This window comes from Lonchura striata, chromosome 11 (genome assembly GCF_050655825.1).
Source record: "Lonchura striata isolate lonStrDom1 chromosome 11, ASM5065582v1, whole genome shotgun sequence".
Taxonomy (NCBI): Eukaryota; Metazoa; Chordata; class Aves; order Passeriformes; family Estrildidae; genus Lonchura; species Lonchura striata.
Genome location: NC_140713.1, coordinates 25,603,289 through 25,612,677, shown reverse-complemented (window position 1 = coordinate 25,612,677; position 9,389 = coordinate 25,603,289). Strand labels below are relative to the sequence as shown.

The following is a 9,389-nucleotide window of genomic DNA, read 5'->3' as shown; positions in this document are numbered from 1 at the left end:
GCCCCCGGAGGAGCCGCCCCCTCCTCATCATCCTCACAGCTCACACCTGGGGCTGCTCTGAGCCCCCATCATCCTAACAGCTCACACCTGCCGCTGTTGCCACTCTCCAACAGCGTCTCTCCCTCTCCAGCACACAGCGCACTTCTCACAGACACAGATCCAACAGAAATCTGCTACGGGTGTCAGCTTTTCTTAATCCATCTGGTTACACGATTAAAACACATACATGCATTGATGGTCATTGAGAGAAAGCTTTCCCCTGGAGAAAATAGTCACTTTGGTAGCACACTTTGATATATCTGTGGAAAAGCAGAATCAGCACCAACTCCTAAGACCCCTGCTGAGGAACCCAGCCCTCCTTGGGACACCCAAAGCAGCAGACCTCGAAAAAGGAGGGGAAAAATGAAGCTTGGAGTGGAAAAAGAGGATAGAAGTACAGAAGCCTTTAAAAATGCCTGCATGGAGCAATAGTGGGAACCAGTCACATTTCTTCTTTCCTTGCTTTCTGTGATGACATAAATAGAAAGTAAGAACACGTTAAACAAAAGGCAGAGCTAGGATTTTACAGGTCTTTATTTTGGCAGGCTGGAATGACAAACGCCTCTTCCGGGGCTGCGACACGTTTTGAGGAATGGCAGAGAACGGAGGCAAAAGGTGCCGGGGAGCCCTTTCTGTTCCATTTAGCCCCTGCAGCTGCTCCGCTGGTTTCAGGGCACTCGCTTGGTTCGTTCCTAGAGAAAAAGGCTACGGCATGATTTTCAAAACTACTGCCCATCCACAGTCAGAGTTTCCTACATTCCTGGGTACAAATGAGTGGATCGAGAGAGGGCTTCTTTTCAAATTAGTTTAGCCATAGCTTCCTATTCTTTACCAATACCTGTGAAAAAGAAACACTTGCCAGGTTTTAGTATTCTACACACACCCCTCCCTGGGAATTTTGGGGTAGCTTTGGGTCCCTCTGCGGGACGGCACCCAGCGTGACCCCCCCTCTCATCTGCCACCCACCCGCTCCCCCACCGCAGTGTGCGTCCCTCTCCTAGCGACCTTGGGGTGCCCCAAATGACATCAGAGCCCCGAGTCTTCAGCCCCTAACCCTGACTCCCGAAGAAGGCACAGGACGAGTCCAACTGCCCCGGACAGCAGCCCAGCACTCCCTTCCAGCCCTTCCCACGCGTCCATCCCCCCAGAAAGGGACTCCGCCGCAACAAGGAAGGGGGGGCAGCCCCCAGAAGGCTCGAAGCTCCTGCCCCGCCTCGCTGTCGCGGGCCAGGGGCAGAAAGAGGGAGCGGCAGAGGCGGCGGGGACGCGGCACGGCCGGCACGGCACAGAGCGGGGGCCGCTCGCAGCGCGATGCCGGCGGAGCCGCAGGTCCGGCAGCGCCGGGGCGGGGTCCGAGCGGCGCGGGGGATCCGCCGAGAGCCTCCGGCCCCGTGCGGGGACTCCCGCAAGGCCCGGGGGGCGCCGGGCTCCGGCCCTCGGGGCTTTATTCTCCGGCGCCCCGAGCCCCGCGGCTGCGGGGGAAAGAAGCGAAGGGGCGACGGGAAGAGAGGAGGGAGAGCGGGGCATGCGAAAGGTCGGGGAGGGAGGACGGGCTGCGGAGGAAAGCGGGCGGGGAAGGGAAAGGCCGGCAGGGGAGGAAGAGGGACGGTGAACAGAGGAGGGAGAGAGGGGGAATGGAACGGAGGAGCAGGGCAGGGACAGGACAGGAAGGAGCCGAGTTTGGGGGGGGGGACACGGAAACGGGGGAAAGAGAGGTAACTGAGGGGAATACGGGGAGGAGGATGGAGCGGTAGAGAGAGGGACAGGAGGGGATCCTCCCAGCGCCCCGGCTCCGCCCCGGCGCCCCGCCCTGCCCGGGCTGCTGCGCTCGGCCGAGCTCGGCTCGGTTCGGCTGGACTCGGCTCCTCGGCCAGCTTCGGCTACTTTGGGCCACGCTCGGCTATTACCAGCCGCATTCGGCTCGATTAGCCTCTTCGGCAAAGCTCGGCTCGCCTCGGCTGTACTCGGAGCCGCTCGGCTACGCTCGGCTCCTCGGCCAGCTTCGGTTACTTTCGGCTAAGCTCGGCTATTTCCGACCGCATTCGGCCCCACTCGCCTCTTCGGCGCAGCTCGGCTCCACTCGCCTCCACGGGCCCTCCCGGCCACTTTCGGCCACGCTCGGCTATTCCCGCCCGCACCCGCCTCCATTCGCCCACTCCCACAGCTCGGCTCCCTCCGGCTCACACATTTCCTCAGGGCACCTCATTCCAGGGCACACAAATTGCAGCCCCTAAAGGCTTGCGGCTCTTTCAACACACACTTGTAACTCAACTCTCGGGACAGAGCTGATGGCTCCTTTAGGACAAGAATAGTTACATCTAAAAGCAATTCCCTCATTTTGCATCTCCTTTTCATTTAACCCCCCCCAAAATCCCATACATATCACAAGGAATGTGCAGTTCTGGTTTCCCCACCCTCCGTATACTATTTGTACAAAGGACCTGGCCACAGCACACACAACTGAATAAAGCCCAGCTTCAATAATCAGAACAACTGACATTTGTTTACAAATTAGGTGCAGTTTTGTATGGTGCTGCGTACCCTCGGAGGCGAGTCGAGGAAAAAGAGCTACAGCACTGGAACCTAAGTTTTAGCAGCTGAGTCATTTGTAACTTGTGCCATAAAGTAAACCAAGCATCACTACAGTATTATCTGCTGAAGTTCTCCACTGTAGGTTTAAGGTACAGCAGCACGTGCTTTACTCCCAACAAAAGCTGCTCAGGTGGGGGGAGCCGGGAAGCCAAGTCTCTCCACTTTGTCTGAACACCATCTTCCAGGAAGGTACTGCTTCCTCTCTCCCAGGCTCCCTTCAGCAAAGTAGCAAATACAGAATCCGGTGCCACAGAAGGCTCTTGCCTGACCTCCTTGTGGTTTTCAAACTGTTTAAAGCGAAACAAAAAGCGTAAGAGAAAAACAGTGATGAGTATGAAACAAAAGTCTCTTCAGCCACCTTTGGTTTGAGATGAGCTCTGAACTGAAGCTCTGGGAGCACAGGCGTGCAGTCCTGCTAGAACAGAGCTGTCCAGTAGTGTCCCCAGGGGTATCTGGAGTGTTCACACTGCTGAACTGAGAAAAACTCACCAAACCCAGCCCAGGGGCCTGTGATCCTCCACCCACCTGGGGGAACTCCGGGCACTGTAAACAGAGGCCACAGCGCACACCAGGCTCTGCTGTGCCTGCTGAGGAGTCTCTGTATGAGCCCTGAGGCCTGGTATCGCCTCCCAAACACCACAGAGACCTCTTGTGTCATCAGAGAAAAGCCCTGGAGCAAACGTGTGTCCCCAGCACGATCAACAAGGATGCAGAATTACCTCCTCAATAAAAACGCTGTTCCTGATGGAAATGTAACCTCTGTCAACTGTGAGGATTTTATAGGAATACTGGCTCAAGAATTCAGTGACTTCAGGTATTCCATACCACAGGTTCCTGGGACTACTTGGGCATCCAGAGTCTATAGTATCGGTTAAACTGGTAGAGCTGAGGATACTTAGCAGCTTTGTCACAGAGCTGGAACGTCAAGCAGGGAGAAAGGGGCTCTCTCGGAGAGTGCAGGAGGCCAGTGAAAACAGCAACAAAGTCCTCCACGACATCTGCTCCTAGAAAAGCCAAATAAATTAAACTATTGACATGAGCACGGACACTGGGGCAACCTTCCTTACTTTGGGCCTTGCCAGCAGCCCACAGAGCCTCACGCAGAAAAGAACTGAACGAGATCAAAAAGTGTTCGCAGTGACCTAGACACGTGCTCCTGACTGCAGAGGTACCTGAAAAACCCTCCAGACATCATCAGCTCCTGCTGAAGCAAACAATCCACCTTCGCTGTCTTGTGCCAAAAACACGCCCGTCTCTTTACAGGGAGACACCCTGCCAGGCACCGCCTCAGAGAAGAACCGAGCTGTACTGGGGGGATACACCCAGCCAACGTGTACAAGTTAAACAGAATTTTCTGTCAGAACTGGGACTTTCAGCACCCCCCAGGTGCTACTCGACTGCCACATACACAGACAGGGCTTCGTGAGGTGCTCTGCGGTTGGCCAGTCCTGTTCCAAGCCCTGCTGATGCCCCTGTGGTTTTAACGCTGTCCTCAAGGAGGTAGTAGAACCTCGCAGTATTTGCCCCTGGAGCTTAATTTCTGAAGTTTTCCTTGGGAAACGCATCCATTTCCTACTTAACAAGGCAGTCCCCTCTCCCTGATCTCGGGAAGAGCTGCCCACAGGCACGGGAAACACCTTCCTCTCCTGATCGCCATGCTCTGCCCTTAAAACGCTGTGTTACTGAGGCCAACTACTTCCAGACCAAGACTGTCCATGCAGGGACAGTGTCCCTTCTCTTCAGGGTCAGGGAATTAGGGCAGAAGCACCTACAGAGCTTCAATGCCCCTCTTGAGCACAAAACACCATCAATCTGCACCTCCTTCTGCTTGCAGGGAAGGTAATAACATGCCTCAAGGTAAAAAATTATAAACGGTAAAAAATTATTACAAGAGAGTAGAAATGATGCCACTTTCACTCCACTGCTAGAAACGACACATAAAACATAAAAAAAAAAAACTGTACCTGTTCCGTTTTCAGACTGAAGCAACAGCATATTCCTGGCTGCTAATGCAGCAGGGACAACAGCACTGAAGGGAAATGTCTGGATAATCACGCCTTCATTTAAAGAGAACACAATTTCCTCATCTAAGCCATCACTGCCCTCCATCAGAACAGCCAGCATATCCACGACATCTAATAAGTGAAGGAAAAAATGTAAGCAGAGGATCCAGACTAACTGGGAAAACAACAGAGGTAGAATGCAACATTCCAGGAACACAAGGTATCTTTTTAGTTCCCAAAAAAACCCAAAAACAAAACAAAAAAAAAAAAAAAAAAACGAAAGCAAACAAAACAAACAAGAAAACCTTAAAAAAAAAAAAAAAAAAAAAATTCAAAGGCACATTTGCCAGGCAATACAATGTTGGGGGCAGCACAAAAATCACAGCTGTACTTCATTCTGCCTTTCAAAGCTGCTGTCCAGCACAGGTTGCCCAGAGAAGCTGTGGCTGCCCCCGGATCCATGGAAGTGTCCAAGGCCAGGCTGGACAGGGCTTAGAGCACCCTGGCATGGTGGAAGGTGTCCCTGCCCATGGCAGGGGGTGGAACGGGATGAGCTTTAAAAAAAGGTGCCTTCCCATCCAAACCCTTCTGGGATTCCACGATTCTGTGAACAGCTTCAGGCAGGACTACATTTCCATTGTAGTTCAATAATGCTGCTGCAAGAACACGAAGAGAGATTTCAAATACCGTTAAAGTGGCACAACCACATCAAAAATTACGTCTGGGAGTAAAGTGGAAACTCTGCTGATTCCAAGGACACATGGAGGGCTGAATCCTGGAGATCCTTACATAACAGGATCTCTAGAGTTATCCATCCCCAGTTTGTTGCTTAGGGTTAGAAAAGGTAGCCCCAAGTCGTGGAGTTCTGTTCTTAAGGGGTTACCACATACCATCAATGTGAGAGACGGGGATGCTGATGTTTGATCAGAGTCCTGTAGCAACCTGGAGCACGCTGGCTTCCCGAACCAGGTCTGCTGCTTTGTCCGTGTAGCGGTAGGGCTTTGTCCTCAGCCTTCAGCAGGATCTGTCAGCAGAGGTGGAGAGAAAAGTAGAGTGCAGCGCCTCTCAAGCATGGGGGAACCATGTGCTGCTAAGGAAGACCACGTGCTGAAAGTGGTTTGAAGCCGGGTGGGTTTTGGGAGGACAAATTCCATATTACTTCTGCAGGATTCTGTCTGCAGTTCCTGCTCTACAAACCAAATACATCAAACGACAAAAACAAACAAATAAAAAAAAACCCACATTAAATTAACAACAACAAAATAATTATTCCTACCTCAATAAACCCATAACGCCTCGAACCATTCCAAGGAGGGCGGCAGGAGGGGCGGGCAGAGCCAGGGCCCCGCTCCGCCGCCCCGGCGGCATTTTCCGGCACGCGGCCGCTCCCGGCGTCTGGAGAGGGGCGCGGGGCCGGGAAAGGCGGCGCAGCCCTGCTCCGATGCCGCTCGGCCGCGGCCCGGGAGCGCTGCGACCGCGCCTCCGCCGCCCGCCGGCACCGGCCCCACCGGGCTGCCCTCGCCGCCATCCTCGCCGCCGCTGAGCCGCCTTCAGCCCTCCCCTCACTCACAGACACCGCCCCACTCGCCGCTCGCTCCCGCCCCGTCTCGGTGGTTTTGCCGGGCGCTGGCTGGGGGGCTGCAGTACCACCCTCTGTCCACAAGGCGGCAGCACTTGTCAAGAGAGTGCGCGACAAGCACTCGCAAGATGGCGGCCCGTGAGGACCTTGACGGAGACAGGCGTTTTGCCGATGCCTGTCGGCTCGTGCCAAAATCCCGCAGGCTCGCGGTGCTGCTGACCCCACAGCCCGTGTGCACGGCACCAGAACTGCCGCGGAAAATCCCCTAGGGGGGCGCCGGCGGTGCGGGCAATTCAGGCAGTGTGGAAAACAGACACGGGTCCTCGACTTTCTTGTCCTCGTTTTTGCACCCTCTTGAGAAGGTCAAGCCGAGTCCGCGCCAAGCCACTCCCAAGATGGCGCCCGCGGGCTGTGTCTGTAGTACCCACCTCTGTCCACAAGGCGGCAGCACTGCCGCCCGCCACCGCCGGGGGCCGCCGCTCGCCTCGGGGCCGCGGGCGGGGCAGGCGGCAAAAAGAACGGGCGCCGTCCCCTCCGGAACATCCTCGGTAGCAAATGCCCCAAAATATCCCGCGCGGAAAAGAACGCCAACAAAAAAAAACCCCTTGCCTCTAACCCAACAAGAACCAAAAGAAAAAACCTTTTCTTTTAAACTGCATTTCAATGTATTTTATTTTTATATTTTTCATATTTATATTCACATTCGGATTTATAATGTATATTGATGTATAACTGAATTTTTATAATTTCTTACATTTATTTCTATTATATTTTATTCTATTTTAGTACATATCTTAATGTATTGCTTATATATTTCTATAGTTAGATTTAGATTTCTAGAAGGTTTATATTGCTTAAAATAAACCCCTGCCTCCATCCAAGTCAAAATCTTTAAAAAAATCCCATTATTTAAGCTCCGTTTACATTTATCTCTATTTTTTGCATTTATATTCAAATTTACATTTTAAATGTAGATTGATGTATGATGTTATTTATAGCCTATCTCTTCCTAATACTTATTTTTATTTTTTTATATTTTTATATATATCTGTATACATCGAATATATATTTCCATATTTAGAACGATATCAAAATAAAATGTATATTCATATTTTTTTCTATTAAAGCCCTGTCTCTAACCAAATTTAAAAAAAAAAGCTCTGTCTATAAGCAATACTTGATTATTCATATAATTTTTCATCATTATAGTCACATTTGTATTTCTACTTTACACTGATGTATTTATAAATATATATTATATATATTATAAGGTAGCAAGATAGATAAATTATTATTTAAACTCTATTTCGTACATACTGCTAATACTTATATTTACTTACCACTGAATTTTTATATAGATCTTAATGTATTTAGGATATATTTCTACACATAGATTTCTAATTTTATTTTATTTATATTTATAATTTTTGTAATAAAACCCCTACCTACTACCAAATAGAAAATAAAAATCCCCTTTATTTTAAACGATATTTAAATATTTCTATATTTTATTTTTAATAGTACTTATATCTTCTATCACAATATATTGAGGTACTATATTTTGATATATAATATTTATGACATATAATGTGTTATAATAACACATATACTGTAAAATATGCATTATGTACTGCATTGATTTCTATTATTTTGTAATTTTTATATTTATATATCCACACGAATTAATTATACAACTCTATATGGTTATTTTGCTTGTATTTATAATCTCTATTTATATGTATTTATATATACACATATAAAATACTCTATATCAAACAATATAATACCTAATAGTAATGGATAACATTATTTATGTTACATGTTTTATTTATATGTATTCCGTTTATATTTAAAATTGAAGGTTTATATTCCATTTTCATATTTATGCATTTCTTTTGTTTCATTAGAGTTATAGTTAAAACTTTGCAGTTATAATCCAATTCCTAAAAATAAAATGCCAAAACAAACAGCATCAAATTCCCACCAATACCATCCAAAAAATTCAGAAAGGCTCCACCAGCCAACCAACTACCAGCAGAAAAACCCACACTACACTCCTTTCACTAACAGTTCTTATCACATCACAAAAATGAAACAAACATTTAAAACAACCTATAGAAATCCACACAGCAAATCACAAAAACCACTAAAATGAAAAAAAAAAAAACCCAACTAACTTACTATACTGCAAATCATACAACAGACCCCGAACGTTTCTAAAAAAAATAACCAAAACTCTACCACTACACTAACTCATAAAGAGAACCCAATGCTCTATAAAATGAACTAAAAAAACCCACCAAATAATTACAGATATTAAAAAATCGAAACCACGAAGGAAAAAAAATTCACCACCCAGATAAAATAACTGCGCATAAAGACCCACCATAGATATACCCATGTTCCCAAAAATAAAACTAATAAATAAACAACAGCCAAATACATCAAACTAAAAAAAAATATATATATATATATTAACAACAACAAAATAATTATTCCTAACTCAATAAACCCATTATGCCTCAAACCATCAAAACACAAATACCACCTAGAAATAAACACGTCGCCAAAAGAGAAATGTAACAATTTTAATAACTCCCGAACTCTCTGCAACAATAAAACATACGCGGCAATCAAATATGCCAAATGCATAAAACCCCTATAACATAATAAACAAGAATGCAATAATCAATATTAAAAAAAACCTCACTGATTAACTACAGGACACTACCTCAAACCCACCAAAACAAACACTACATATGCTCATGCTAATAAAAGCCTTCACAAACGAATTAAAAACCTAACGTCTACTTCATGCTACGACCCATAAAAACCATTGTAAACCTTTAAGAACACATTCTTTAGAAACATAAGAACGGATCAAAAAGAAATCCAACAACACTCAATCAAAAAAAACCCCCTTGTCATGCGCACCTGAAGCAAGAACCGTAACAACCAAAAAGTAACACCATGGCCCTTCTCCTACAGCAACTACGAACAAAAGAAAAGGATCCCATAAATTCCTCAAAACCACCGCAGCGAGGGAGGCTGGAAGATGCGGAGCCGCGCTCCCGGCCCCGGGCGCAGCGCGGCTCCGGCAGGAAAGCGGATCCTCCGGCAGGCAGAGGCGGCGCCGCGCCGGCAGACCCCCGCCCGCTGCCCCCGGCCCGGCGGGG

At 47.9% G+C, this 9,389-nt stretch overlaps 1 long non-coding RNA gene across 1 annotated transcript; it reads right to left on the bottom strand.

Moving 5' to 3' along the window:
- Window positions 1-555: 555 nt before the first annotated feature.
- LOC146766456 (uncharacterized) lies at window positions 556-7,960 on the bottom strand. Its single transcript, XR_014958031.1, has 2 exons — window positions 5,911-7,960; window positions 556-5,658 (listed from the first exon to the last, which is right to left on the bottom strand). It is a non-coding gene; the product is annotated as an uncharacterized LOC146766456 (long non-coding RNA).
- Window positions 7,961-9,389: the final 1,429 nt, after the last annotated feature.